Genomic DNA, 15,761 nt, shown 5'->3' with positions numbered 1-15,761 from the left:
GTGGGTGGGAATTACACTGTGATAAAGCCTGTAGGCATGTTTTTTGTTACATGGTATCTCACTGATTACCACATAGGCAAGGAGTTTGGAATAGGTGACCTACCTGAACAAATCATGGGAACAGAAGATACGCACTATACTATAATTTTTATTAAGCTCTCTTAGGAGGGACAGTATTTTGCTTTGTCAATTGTAACTTTATATGTATTTGTAGTTTTAGGACTATCTGATGGCTGCTTATGCTGAGTGCAGAAGAGCTGAGTTGTTTAAGGTGACAAGCCAGTGATAAAGGCTATAGGCCTTATTTGTTACCATGAAAAGTTATGATAAAGGCAGTTGGCCAGACATTCGTTGTGAAAAGCACACGTTAAACTCAATGAGTTATGCAGGGATGTGGAATTCCTATCGCCAGACGCCTGGGACATATTGATTGAGGTCAAGGACAAGTTTTCATGTTTATTTTGTCCTTAGGACAAGTAGACCCGACCCCCTGTAGCACAAACCCTTTGGCTGCCAGTTTACAGAGAAGTGAACTGTCTCCAATTGAAGTAATGTGTCCATTTGTTAATGCTGTTCGAACTTGTATTTATGGTTCATTAATGAATAGATTTCATTATTAAGGTGTGCGCTGTAAATAAACGTTTTATGGTCACAGTGCACTTAGTAACAGTGGTTCAAGTTTAAAAAAAAAAAAAGTGTACATGTTTGAAAAGTTTAACAAAATGAGGCTAAGTATAATGCAAGTAGGAAAAAAAAGTTTCACTACTATGAAATTGTAGGTGCTTTCTTTGAAGCGTCATTTAGTAAAATGTGTTGATGCATGCTAGTATTTCTAAAAAATATTACTAATGAAAAATCAGTGTAACCATTTTCAATGAGAGTATGGGAAGCTTGAAAATAAACAAGCACTGGCAAAGCCAACCGATCAAACAGTTTTGTGAGTCTTTTGGTTTCGTCAATGCATATCTTGTTTTGACATGGCTTTTGTAACCCTTTATTGTTGTGGGAGCTGCCAGGCCCTCACCATTGTAACAAACATTGGCAAAAAGCAAAAAAATGTTTTTGGTCTCAAAAAGCCCACATTGCCACCAGTGACCTAACAAAGCCCCCTCAGCCTCCCTCCAGAGGGCCCACTCAGCACAGCATCTGTGCTGAGGGAGTCTGGGGTGGGCAGTGAGGGGGGGCCCGCTCCATGTTCTTTGTAAGGGGACGATACCGATTGCCACACTAGTTCCTAGCACTGAACAAACGTGTGTGCCAATATGCTCCTTATGGAAGAGCAGAATGTGATCACTCACAATAAAGCCAGCCAAAAGATAGAGACAGAAATAGAAGTTTAATAAAAACAAAATGTCTTTGTTAACGCCAGACCAAATTATGGACCCAATTCTTTAAGAAAGTCACAAAAGTGCACCAATGGTATATAGGTCTTTGAATTAGTGCCTTTCATGAATTCACAAGAACTTACAGAAGTAGATCAGGAAACTGTACTCTTACAAAATATTTGTGAACTGTATTTTAGCACAAGCAAATATGAAAGTGTAGATTTACTCATGTGAAAATCTATTGAGCGTTTACAACTTCACGTTCTCTCCAACCACTTTTTTCCCCAACCCTGGAAGAACTTCTACTGCCATTGTCAGGAGTACATTTCCAACCTTTCTCATTATGGGGAAAAACTGAAGAGCTGGTGAAAATCTTTAAAACATGAAAGTTAGTAGGTGTGTAGACTCAATGGCATTCCAGCCTTGGAACTATTGTTTACTGCTTCCTCCAGCCCCAGCATGTAGATCTGCGGAAAGGTGGAAAAATAAATAAAGTGCTATAGGGCAGATTGAGATTGCAGCTATTCAAGCCCATACAATAGTAGTAGCCCTGGCATAATCAGAGGGGGCTATTATCGGAGCTCTTACATAATGAGATTGCTGCCATAATTTGTTGCCGCACTACATGGCACCAAAGGGACAAGTAGATTTAAGAAGCAGCCTGTCCCATGTACAAGTAGATATTTGATTAAATTCCACACCCCTAGTTATGGAAGGGTTATTACCACTCTGAAGTAAAGCCTACAGATAAATTATTTGTTACACGGCATCTCCTAGATTACCTTAGTAGGCAAGGGTTTTGGTGATGGTTACCCCCCTGCCAAAACATGGGTATAGATTTGCACTGTGAGAATCCTTGTTATGTGCTGTTAGAAGAGATAGTATTTTGTTTTGCCAACTAAAATTTGTTATTTCTTTGCAATTTTATGACTGTATGCCGGATGGTTGCCCTGTTGGAACGTTTAAGATCAACAATGAAGAACTGAGTTGGTTATGATATGCCAATGATAACAGCTGGACTGCTTCACTAAGAAAAGACATTTGAAAGGGCACAGAACTAAATCTGTTTATTACAAAAAGTTATGATGAACGTAGCATGCCCAATATAATGATTGTGAAAAGCATATGTTGAAGTCAATAGGCATTTAAGGGTGGATTGCTATTTCTCTGTATTAAAGACTACAGATAAGTGTTTTGTTACATAGACTGTCACAGATTACATTTGTAGGAAAGGATTTTGGAGTTGGTTTCCACATCTAAGAAGCAAGGAAGGGTTTTGGTGTTAGTCTCCACCTCTGCAAATCTCTAGGGGTAGAAGACCAGCAGTGTAACAATTCTTGCTAGAATCTCTTCGGATCTGTCGGCCAGGACCCTGTAATAAAAATAATTTAGATAGAGACTGACAGAGAAAGAAAGAGATGGAGATCTAGGATCACATTTCTGCCTGCGTGTCAGTTACACCGTGCTTTCATTCATGACAGTACTGCATGGGTAACAATTCAGCCCACATCAGGCACGGGCTCTCTTGCCCTGTGATTAACCACATTTTATTTTTTTACCACATGTGCCCTTCCAGTTGAACATGAGTATACTTACTTCAGTGTCAGGGCTGGTTGTCTAATCTTTTAAATTTTTAATCTGCTCCTTTTATAGTTCCTTTGTTTATCTGCTTCTCCTCTTTTTTATTTTCTATCTTCAGAGGATAGTACAGCTCTGCAGGTAGTGCTAATGGGTCCCTTCTTTGCCACTCATTTCACCAGCAGTTTGCTGCATCCTATGTGGCACTTATTCTAAACCAGGAAACCATTATGGAATGCTGTTATCCATACTGTGTCATACTTTCCATTCCAAGATTGCCAACACATTGGTTTAAATGTGGGGTCTATCCTGGAACTTAAAAACAATTAATTACAATAATACCTCTGCAAGATGGACCCATAGCTATGTTTTGTTATTGTAAGCATATGCTCACTGTGTTTTTCTACTTGTGAAGTTTTTATTTTAGCATGCATATGGTGTTGAGTTTGCGTGCGTTTATCGTAGTTGTGTCACAGGGGGAATGCAAGAATAAGTCAATGGAAGCTTGAACGCAAAGATGAGTGACAGAGTGCATACATGATGACTTTATGAGTGTCTGAGTCTATCATTGACACAAAATGCATTTACATTCACAACTAGGAACTATTGGGATTGCCAACGTTTATTATTTCACTAGGATGACTTCACTTGTATTTACTGAATGGTGGTCCATGATGGTATTGGTGTTAAATGCATGCCATTAAGCAGGAGTATACATATAGAGTATGCCGCCATTTCTTTTGTAGCCACCTACAATTCTAGCTGCTCTCTAGACTACAATAGTTAACAATACTTTTAATAACGAAGTGTTTATATAGCCTGTTCTCTCCTTGCCTCTCCTTTCTACCACAGCTTGCAGTCGTCCTAATGGCTGCATTAAGTGTATCACAAGCTACCAAGATAGCATACTATACAGTCATGCTTTGAGAACATTCTTTAACTAAGTAACACTGACTTGAATTATTTAATGGACTACAGATGATGAAAGGCTAAAACGATCCTGCTGTAATGGGGACTTTCTGACCTGCAGGCTGTACATATTTCTATGCAAGAGATACATTAATCGTTTGAGTTGCCTTACCATTTAAAGTGTGCCCTTCTTAACCAATGCTGCCAAACCATTTTGTACCAAAAACTGCAATTTTTGTTAGTAAAAAACTTTTGCTGCGTGTTAGCCCGTTTGTGTATCAAGATTTATATTTTCTGCATTTCTGAAATCATTATGGTATGTGGAAAGAACAAGCTGCTCAGTGGTCACACTAGCTCTGGTGTGAAGTGCTTTTCTCACTTCCATCTCATCTCGAGGATCTGTTCTGAGAACTTCACATTACAGAAATCATAATTACAAATTTATACGGTAACAAATGCAAGGTGATTCTAGCTCATTTATTTCCCGATGTATATGCTCCAAGTAAAGACTTTTTTGGGGGCCAATAAACACTTAAGATTTGGAGTTAACAGTGTTAAAAACAACCATTTGCAATGTAATGGGTCTTGCGTTTGCTCGAGTTACAACTATTAGCATTGTAAATTCCTAACTGGACTTTTCTTGCCACATAAATCGAAAATGAAAAGTAAAACAGATGACATAAGCAAGGCAATTCAAAGCGCCGCGGCCGCCATAAGCGTGAGCGCAAAGGAGGGACGCAACCGGAAAAGGAAGTTCGCTCACAGTCAAACGTATCTGCAAAAGTGCAATTATCCATGAAACAGGGTCGATGGCCAAGGGGGTAACAAACCCGCCCCAAGAAGGGACAAACGTAAATCATTTACCAATGATAACAAACGATTTTTGAAAAGCAAGCCGATGAACGAGTGATAGTGATGGGCGTGGTTAAAAGCCCACAGATAGATTACAACAGGCCAGAGCGCTTGTGCGCTCAACCTAATGACACATCCATAGCATGTAAGCTTATACTGGCAGATGTGGGTGTGTTTGCCAAATCAAATTTGTCGAAATTAATTTTGAATATATTTAACTTTTCAGGAACTGCTTATGTTAAATATACATTTTATAAACACTTACTACCGGAAACCTTTTTCAAGGTACAGCTGTGTGTACGTATTTGTTTGTGAATGTTTTTGTTTGAGGTTGGGGTATTCACAGAAGTGTCTGAATCCCTTCTTGTAAGAGCTAAGTTCTTTTTCAATGTTAAGTCATTAAATTACAGCAAAAGACGATAGGTCCGTCAGGGCTCTATGTGCCAACAAAGCCAAGAGATGGGGACAGTTTGAGGTTGGATGAAGCCGTGACCGGAGCTACTTGCTGATGCTGTATCCTTAAGGCCTAACATGCAATAAAAAAATAAAAATAAACACACTTACCACCTACTTGAATGGCTTCTGACTTTCACATGAAGACCCTCTCAGCAAACTAGAACATTTTTGCACATAGGACATGTCCCTACCATGCAACTGGTAGGGCATGGAACCCGCAGGCTTTCTTTGACAGTTTTCCCTGTCATGCCTAAGCCTACACATTCAAGGCACAAAACAAAAAATCATTTAACCATGCATCAATTCTATTCAAAATTCTCTAGACCAGACTCCCGGCTCAAAGGTCGTCATCACAACTGCACTCAGTGTCCCCAGACATCCACTTCATTTTGCTGAAACACCATGTCCAGCTTACACAATCAACACATATCCCCACAAGAAAAACACCCCCACACACGTGCACCTCAGCACTCCGAACGCCTTACATCCAGTCACACTAGCTAGATAAACCAACATGACCAGGTGCCAGGACAAAGAAAGCACTTTATCTGGAACCTGTACCATGCCTGCTCAAAACTGCACCAGAAAAAGCGGAGATGTCTTCTGAGCATAATTATAACCTCCAGTGCATACATACTGAACAAGCACTGGCAAAAATTATTGATAACCCAACAATAAAAGCTAGAGCAATCCAGCAATATAACCATTGACACCAGACTACATCAGCAGGCCAAGAAGTACTCACCAACAGCACACTAGTGATTCATGAAACACCACAAGCCAAGCACAACACTAAGCGACTCCATCATCGCAACATGAATAAACATACAAGAAAACCACAAATATACTCAGCCTCTTGTACCACATTCCTCACAAATCTTCCCATTTGTACAGACAAGTGCGCTCTGGTATCAGTCACCAATGTGAAATGTGGCTATCACCCACAAAATCAAAGGGTCCTATTATAACCCACATTTCATCTCCTTGGGGTAAAAGCCCTTGCAATCAAAAGTCATGGTACTTTTCTTCCACATCACACTCATCGGGTAATCCCCACATACACTTTGTCACAAAGCCCTATTGACAGGAAACTGCTCTTTCCACAATTGTAATCAACACACAGTGTTCTATACTTGTATCTCTCCCGACGGTGTACTACTTTTACCCACATCCACAGTACTCTGACATGCACAACGAGCACAAATCTATATAACGTGCAGACATGTACTACGTGCTTTCCCCAAAAATACTAGCGAGAAGTTATGGTGAATGCTCTCACAGTTCTCCAAAAACAATTTGCAGGTAGATAATTTAAACTTCCCAAACTGTCTTGCAGTATTAAGCATATACAACATACCACAACAATAGCTAACTACAATTCACAACAATAGCCAACTACAATTCCCAAACAACAGAGCCCAACTTACACAGAAACTTACTAAGCCAACACATGCATTACCAACAAGGTGCATTGGCACGTCAATAAGTAAGGCTCACTAACCGAACTGTTCCCAACAGAGCCTAAACCTCACAGTTAGTGGGAAACAAGGTACATTTCTTAAAAAGAAGATATATAATAATACAAACTCCACGAATGTCATTAGCCCTACTGAATAATTAATTGAATGCCATATTTCAACATCGCAATTGCACAAATGCCAGGCAGGCCTTTTGACTTCAGGGCACTGTATACTCTCCAACAACACAGCCACATTTCTATCTCCAACATCGATGGAGATAGCCCTACTTCCTTCAAGCTTGTTTTGAGGAGCACTAGTCTGGATTACCAGCTTTAAAACACAACAAAATGTGCCACAAAGTATCTGATCCACTTCTCACAGCAGAACACCATAAAGGAATTGTGTCTAAACATGTTTCAAATTTTTCTATATTCTGCACACTCCCTTTTCACATGCGTCTTGCAAAGGGTCTTTCGCCATTTAAGTCAAACATATTCTATCCTGTAAATGCTCCAACTGGCACTGATAAAGCCCCCTTCAGCCAGTGGCTTCTTTAGCTCAGGAACGTCCAGTCACTGGCTTGAAACATTGTCAAACACATTTTCGATCAGCCCACAGGAATAATTCTGTCTCCGTTTCCTTCTATTAGACAATTTGGTGTATCCTTCTGCCACTACTGGAATACATCAGAAAAGTACACTGTCATTACAAACGTAATTCTTTATCTCATTCATGCATTTTACAGACGAAAACCTCTTCTTTTAATGGATTTACAATGTTGAGGTTTTTTTGTATTGCCTTTTTCATTGATCAAATGTGAGTGTCAAACCTACTGGTTTCATAAATGCATGTTTTTTTTATACATATAAAGGAGAAGACGCAAAAGGACGACCAGCGTTAGTAAAACGTTATATCTGCACTTGACGTAATGCATATAAATTTAGGGTGCATCAATAAAAGCTTCCCACACAGGAGAGCACAAGAACCAGAACTACTAACTCCTTTCGCACAGGGGTCGTAGCAAACAGCAGGTATCCCCGAGAAGGAAACCCCTAAAAGACTGGGGCCCTTGGTCAGAGCGGCATATGCCCTTACTTTGGGGCACGGAATAAACTCGTCAGTAAGTTAACGGGCTTCGCCTGTACTAATGTGTAAACTAGCATGAATAAAAATTTAGAAACACATGCAGCTACAATTTAGGTCATGGGCTTTTGCCGATATTTAGAAGGGAGGCCATGTGACACCAACCCTGACAATGGGCTGCAGGATTTTAAACCACAGTGCATTTTGCTGGTCTCGGCATTGTCCCTATTGGGCAGCACTGTGCTGTGCCTTTTTCTTAAGTCACATCTCCCATTATTTTATTAGAGTCCTTGCAATGTGAAACATAAAACAAAAAGAGCTACAGAAAGGTGGTGCTCACTTTTGCTTATTTTCACCTGCTCCCAATTGTGCAATGATGTTCCCACCTAATTAAGTCTTTAAAGTTTCACTAGTAAGTGTCCATTCAACAATGTAGACCTCCAGTTCCCATACATCACAATCAAAAATAAACAATCATCACAGCCCAAATGTTCTTGAAGGCCCTAGAATACTCCAATTGAGAGACACAATATAGACCCTGCGTTAATTAGGATTCAGAAAGTTTAGGTTTGGTGCCTTATTGGGGTGAGCGTGACCACTGGCCTTTGCTAAAGCTATGATCAGCCGGATGGTACTGTATGCAATAATTTTGCCATAATGATTCACGGGCAAGCTTCGCCCAGTTACTTATTTTGTGTGTTTTTATAGCTTGACCAAGATGCAATTAGGGATGAACTTTCCAAGAACAATTCTTAAGCAAAAGAAAATTAAAGCATACACCTCATGCATTTTCAGCAAACCATCTGTTTAAAGAATACATGTCTTCTACTACAGCCTCCTTTGGTTTGGAAGCTACTCTTGACTCTACTGAATGTAAAAGTAAGCAAGAGAGTATAGTTACAGACGTGCTTAACTTCTCCCTAAAGAAGTGGAATTACCCTGTGGGATACCCACACAAAAACTTTAACAACCGGCCTTCTGCCTGAGCTTGGCCCCACCACATGAGTAGAAGTCTCCTGTCCAGCCTAGCCCACCATGAGGTATAATCTTTTGAGATGAGCTCCAACCCCCAACATACCAGAATATAAATAATGATTAATCACAATTATTTTAACCTCGAGTATAGAGTGTTAACCTCATGAACCACCTAACCTGGAAAATTAGCTCTAAAGCTTACTGTTCCTTGTGCTGGTAGAACATGACCATGCCAGTCAGTCTGGTTTTAATATTGTGCAGATGTGTGTTTATTTAAGATTCGCAAATGGTTGGGAACCCATCACCATTGGCTCTAGAACTCGTCAATGTGAGGGCAGTAAGAGGTTCTTAGATCCTATTCAGGAGGGTTTGTCAGGGGGAAAAAAAGCAAAAGGTCGTCTTGCCTCTGTTAGAGAGTAGGATTCATTTTGGGCTGGTATTAAGAAAATCATTACTAAGAAGGTAGAGGGAAGCAAAATAAACACCTGTCCAGTACGACGATTCCTGGGTGGAGAGAGGACTTTACCAGCCAGGCACTCGGGAGAAATAAACATTTCCTCCTATGGTTCATCACATCTTTAATCCTGCTAGGACCACAGACACCCCCAGAGCTTCCGCTTTGGTGTTTGAGAAACCAGGAGATCTCTTAAAAAGAACAAATGAGGGTGAGGGGTTGGGGGGGGGGGGGTAGGGGGGTGCGGAATGGAGACCTCACATCTGACAGTGGTACTAACGCAAGAGACATTCTTAACATGGAAATCTTACAGTTAAGCATGAGGTGGCAAAGTGACAAACTTTGCAGATCAGAGATCAGTGCAGCAACATTTTTCAAAACAACAACTCTTTTGAATAGAAACAATGAAGCGATCGATCCCTATTGACATTTACAGGTCAAATGGGCATATTTCACCCCTTGAAGCACTTGCAGCTTTTGCCCACAAAAGCTTGCATTCTGGAAGCTGGCTGTAGTTTAACTTTTTGCATTGCTCCTATGGACTTTAAAGCTCTTCAGGCTAAAAAGCCAGAGCTAGCCAAAGGCGTCACCCAGGGCACTTGGCAGCGACATAAACTCCATTCTTATCTTAACCTACCGCTAGATGTATAATACTTTTTTCTAAGGCACCGTTTTGCACTGCTGCATGTTGCACTAACTGTAGAAAAAGCAAAAATAAGATGAGAAGCCCATCACACATGCATCAATGTCATGGGTTATTCTACCTCACCAACAGCAGAGGTCCCACGTGGCCTCTTGTTTGGAGGCTCTCAATCCTTATTTTTAGTCAAAGACTATCCATATCCCTTCTTTGCCCTGCAAGTTATGCATTTAGCTCAATGCACTTCAACAATAAGGCCCTCTTAGACCAGTATGCCATCTCAGACGACCTCCGAATTCATCTAGCCAGGTTGAAACTGCAGAGCTCTTGTGGAGCACAAAGGAAGGCACGAGCAGCTCATCAGGGCATGGTTTGTTTTCTCTTCCTCTTTGGTACAATAAGTCCCACATTTATAACTGAAAAAGAAAACTAAAGTACGTAGTTAAAAAAAAGAGTGTCTAGGACAGCTACTCACACCCGACAATGGGCAGTTTATGTGGTCTGAAGCTGTACAATATTAAATGTACAGAAGAAGCACACGTGTTGGTGTAGTCAATCAAGCACCAGAACTCAATTTGCTCCAATTCAAACACCAAAACTGTTTGCTCCACATCAGCTACAACACCGTACATGACAAGCCAAACTACACTTCAGAACCCTACATGGAAACACTTATGTCCATGTTCCCACTCCGGGAGCTGGAGAGAAACTGAACACTGGCTAAAACCCCCTATTCGCCAAAAGGAACAAGCATTTGCAATGCAATCGGTCTAGCATTTGCTAGAGTTAGAGCTACTATCACTGTAAATTACAATTTTTTTTTTACCCATGTGTTTTGGTTTGGAATGGAGTAGATGTGCGTGGTGTGGAATCATGCGGGTTATATTGTGTTATGCTATGATGGGCTATGTTGCCTTATGTTGTGTTCTGCTAGGCTATGTTATGATGTATTATGCTGTTATACCGAGTTATGTTACGCTGTATTATGTTAGGTTGTATTATGTTACTCTATTATATTGTGTTATGTTATGCTTTGCTCTGCTGTGTTATGTTATACTATGCTGTGTTATATTGTGTTGTCACACTATTCTGTGCTATACTGTGTTTTGTTCTGCTGTTATAGTGTGTTATGTTACGTTGTGTTATGTAGTGTTATGTTATGCTGTATTATATTGTGTTATGTTATGCTTTGCTATGCTGTGTTATGTTACACTATGCTGTGCTATATTGTGTTATGTTTTGTTATGTTATGCTATGTTATATTGTGCTATGTTATGCTACGCTGTGTTATATTGTGTGTTATGCTACATTGTGTTATGCTACGCTATTGTTCTGATAAATAATATATTTTATTTTCCATGGAGTGATAACGTTAATCCATTGGCAGTGAAATGCAGGCATTTGCATCTGACTGGCTACCTTTCCATTCGGAAGCACTAGGCTGTAAACCTACTTTTGCCTACAAGAAAAAAAAGGCTTTTCACAACTCTGCGCTTTGGCATTTCGACATCAGATACAATCTTCTATTTTTTTTCGACTAACAGCATTTGCATCATGGGGCTTGTAGTTGCGCATTTAACAGTTTCATCATAGCCTCAAAATCCCAAAGTGTTGTTAGCTAAAATGCCAGATTTGGCTGGAGGTGTTATGCAGGACATAGAGCCATTGATCAGATACGTGTTCAAATTTTTACGAAGTCATCTTCTCTATTTCAAACACTACTTGTGAAACACACTTACCATCATGTATTAAATCAAGCATTGTCGAAATGCAAATTGTTTGGTCTTATGTTTAGTGGAAAGTTTCATACCTAGCTTCACAACACAAAGGTATAACAAACACCAGCAATAAAGGTGTGACTGACAAACACAAGATTAAGGACATGTGGCGGTAACAGGGAATATCACAAGACTGTCTCACACATACAGGATAGGTGCAACAAACCCCTCTTCAAGGGAGAACATCATGCAGAACACTTTGGGCAGAAATAGTGCACATTGCCTAACTTAAGAGGACAGCTACAGTCAGCTAGGGTAGCATCAGCATATATTTTCCCCATCACAGGACAAATGCAAATTAGGCAGCAGCAGTGCTAGTTCTACTCCCTCGCAAAAGAGGGACAGTATGGCATTAGTAAATCAACCTTCCCTCGCTCACAGAAGACGATACGTGCAATCTTCAATTTCCCGCAGAACAGATCCAGCAGGGCAGTCTGATACAACAGAATATGTACACTTCAGCAATGAATGACATACATTTAAGTTGTAAACAGAGCTCTCTAGTGGGCCATTGATCAGTGAGAAAATGTATAGGTGGATAAGTAAATGAAAGTGCGAGTTCAGACCCCATTCTTCCTTAGGTGATATTCCTGCTGCTGTCACTTGGACATCTGCTGTTTCTGATCATCTAGTCGGTCACTGTTATTTAGACCAGCCTCGGCGAAGCGTAGCTATGCGATAGAAAGGCAAACGGGTACAAACCTCTTCGTTTTGGATACACAAGCATGGTGCGTTCTACAATCCCAAGCTCGGTGTTGCAACCTGTTTAGAAGGTTTAGGGCCGAGTGTGCATACTTTATGAGGTTGAGACAACTAAAGAACGGCGCATACAAGACCCGCGAAGAAGTAATACATGTCGTGATATACGGAATAATATGGCGTACACTGTGTTCGGTGCACAAGGGGGCAGGGATTGTGGGAGCTTGCTGACACGCTGTGCCACATGCGCCCTATACTAATTCCAATGATGCAGGGACTCCAGCTTCAGAGAAACGTGCACAGATCTTTCCAGGCCCGAGCTTGAAAAACCCTCAAAGCATAATAATCACAATATTCAGTAAGCAAAGGCACGTGATGCGAACATTTACGTACGTGTCAACACCAAAAGCTCATTATCTGAGTACCAAAATGCTTAAGTGTGTTTAATTATTCAGCGTGCCCAGCTGGCTAATGCATGCAAATAAAATATGCGTCACTGCTCCCCTTATCAGATCTTGCAAACCAGTGGGGCTCTCAAAGTCCAGCGTACACGACACTGAAGCACAGCTAAAGGGTAAAGTGAGGAACTGCCTGGGACGGGGTGGGGTTGCACGAGAGAATGCGAGGCTCGGTGCTGCATACTTCCTCTGAAAGGAAACTGCATGCTGTTGCAAGCCTCACTGGACGGCTCTGGCCTGCAGATCAGCAGAAAGTGATCTCGGCGTGCAATCCGAGAAAAATAACAACAGAAAAAAAGGCAAACAACGTGCACGGCGACAATACTGTCTGTAGAGCCGAACACGCCACCCACGAACGCCAACATTCTGCCAACGCCCCCACACCTCTCCCCTACTGTGCAGGAAAAACTGGCTTGCACACCCCATACATGTTCAAGATATTACATGCAGCGTGATGCAGAAACACAGAACATTTCAGTTAATTTTTAGATAGAAGGGGAGCTTGTTTGTGGAAAATGCATCTTCATACCAAAATCCCCTTAAATGCGAACGCAGACGCTGGACCAACATTTCAACGTAAAATGAACCACGTTTCAACATTCTGCATGACGATACAAGCTGAGCGGAGACTTGATTGTAAAACTTGTCCTCCAACTTGAATGCTTGTGCAAACGTGCTACCCGAGCCAACGGCCCCCTGTAAAGTGCACATAACGCCACCCAAGGCAAGGGAACTGCAACACGCAGCTCGTTGTACATTCCTCCTCAGACGTACCTCCTTTCCAGCGCGAGAGCGGGTCTGCGTTTCCAAGTGTCCTCCTGCAGCCGGGCGGGCGCTGGAAGCGGAGCGCGCCCCCTACTCAGCGGCAGCCGCGCGCCTGCACCCCGGATCCCCACAGCCGAGCACGTTAAGAGCACGCGGCCCGCAGTGCGCCCCTCCGCTGCTCCTCACCCCAAGCCTGCCGTGCAGCAGCATGACTGCATGCTCTGAGTCACCGCCTGAACTCACTCACGGACGAGCGCGGGAGGGAGAAGGATTACACAACCCGGACCCAAGGGGCCGGTGCTGCCCGTGCAGCCTCGATGTCAGACTGAAACCGGCTCTTCCACTCCCAGCGACAGGCAGCAGGAGTGTCTTGTGACCCGCACGCCCTCCTCCCTACAGCAGCAGGCTCCCTCCCTCTTCCTGTGACCATATAGGGCGGGCGGGCGCTCTCCAATGAGCAGGGAATTTCCAGGCATACCACAGCACTGCTTCCCGTTGCCGCGAGAGGCTCGAGGTTGTTCTCCGCAACTCTCAATCCACCGCCTGTTAAGTGGGCCCGGTTGAGCAGCCACCCCGTGACACGCACTGACTTCCCCCCATTATGCGGAGGGCGGAGGAGTGGGGCGTTTCTGATGAAACTATCAGAAACTCAGTCTGCAACGTAAACACGGCCCCTTCCCAGCCAGTTTCAAGGGCAGGGTAAAGAACATACGTCTTGGCAACCGTCCCTCTGCAAGGAGATATTTCTACTCTCCCCCATCAACAAACAGCACGCCGAAGAGTCAGGTCTCAGAGGGGGGCAAGATGACCACATATTACAAGAGCAAGAAACAACAAAGCCAATAGGTTTGTCGTGCCACAGTGAGGAAGATGTGTTATGTGTGCAGTTTTATACGGATGTGCATGAGAAAAGAACGTTTACACTTGTTTTGACAGCTTTCATTGTGCTCCCCTAGCGATTAAAGTGGGCAATCCTGGCACCCACATAGCATTTGAGAAAAAGTATTCCCCTAGCTTCTGTTAGCTTAGTAACTATGGGCAACATGTACATACGTTTTGCGACTCACAAATTGGTCACAGCGCTATTTGCGACTGTGCAAAAAGTGAAATGGTATGTACCAATGCCATTTCGGAGTCCCAAAAAGTGATGCGACCAATTACGAATTGTAAAAATTTGCAACTCGTGATTGCGACTTACAATTAAGAAATTGCAATTTGCAAGTCTCAAACCTCCATGTACAAGGCAGTTGCAAATTGCAAATAGTTGCAAAAAGCCTGTTTTGCACACCCAGATTAGCACTGATTCCAAACAGGTGGTAACCAGAAACAAAGTATAAAAGCAGACCCAGAAGGCATCTGGGTTACTCAAAATGGCTGCACTCTACATGATTGCATGGAGGAGGCGAGTCCAGGCTGCCCAACAGAGGAGGAGAAGGCAGAGACAGGAGAGGATATACAGAACCAGGAAGATCATATTTAAACAAACTGAGAAGGAAATATATCATAAATACAGACTGAGCAGCGCAGTTATCTTAGAGATTATTGAACTGCTGAAACCTCACCTAGAACACCAGACCTTGTGCAGCTGCTCCATCCCCACACGTGTGCAAGTGCTTTGCTCACTGCACCTCTTGGCCTCGGGTCGCTACCAAGGGGTGATTGCAGTTGCTGGTGGGGTGTCCCAAAGCACACACATGTCCAGATACATATACCTACCGGGAATGGGGAGGAAATACACAACACCAAATTGGACTTCTACAGAATTGCAAACTTTCCCCATGTAATAGGGTGTGTGGACAGGACACATATACCCATTTGTCCACCTGCAAATCTGGAATATGTGTTCTGCAATAGGAAATGTACTCACTCACTCAACACCCAGGTGGTATGTGATGCCCATAATGTCTTAACTGATATGGTGGCCAAATTTCCAGGGAGCACACATGATGCATACATATTCAGGCACAGTGGGACCCGTCAACGCCTAGAACATGGGGAGTTTAGTGAAGGATATTTATTAGGTATAGTGTAGTACACACCAATTTCATAAATACATGTCACTGCATAACCATGTGAAGCCATGCTCATATTTGCGGTTTTGTTCCACAGGTGACAGTGCATATGCTCTGAGGCCATGGATACTCACCCCATATCTAACACCTGCCAATCAGAATGGGAGGCGCTACAACATTGGACATTGGCGAACCAGAACCGTTAGTGAGAGGACCTTTGGCATTTTAAAGTCACGTTTTCGATGCCTGCACAAAAATGGAGGTGCACTCCACTATGCCTCAGAGGCTGCATGCAAGATTGTGGCGACATGTGCCAT

General features: G+C 42.5%; 1 protein-coding gene across 5 annotated transcripts in view; it reads right to left on the bottom strand.

The window, feature by feature from the left end:
* Nucleotides 1-15,761, bottom strand: part of MIDEAS (mitotic deacetylase associated SANT domain protein) — a 588,535-nt gene that overhangs the window by 286,904 nt on the left and 285,870 nt on the right. Inside the window, exon 1 of one of the 5 annotated variants that reach the window (XM_069208747.1) lies at nucleotides 13,619-13,773. The exons of 3 other annotated variants lie outside the window; for them this stretch is intronic. The gene's annotated coding sequence lies outside the window, so the exon portion shown is untranslated. Of the gene's footprint in view, nucleotides 1-13,441; nucleotides 13,774-15,761 lie in introns of those variants that run through there. One more of the 5 variants, XM_069208744.1, reaches the window with a different exon arrangement.

Source organism: Pleurodeles waltl, chromosome 9 (assembly GCF_031143425.1).
Source record: "Pleurodeles waltl isolate 20211129_DDA chromosome 9, aPleWal1.hap1.20221129, whole genome shotgun sequence".
NCBI lineage: Eukaryota > Metazoa > Chordata > Amphibia > Caudata > Salamandridae > Pleurodeles > Pleurodeles waltl.
The sequence above is the reverse complement of the archived record's forward strand: the minus strand, read 5'-3'. Positions and strand labels throughout refer to the sequence as shown.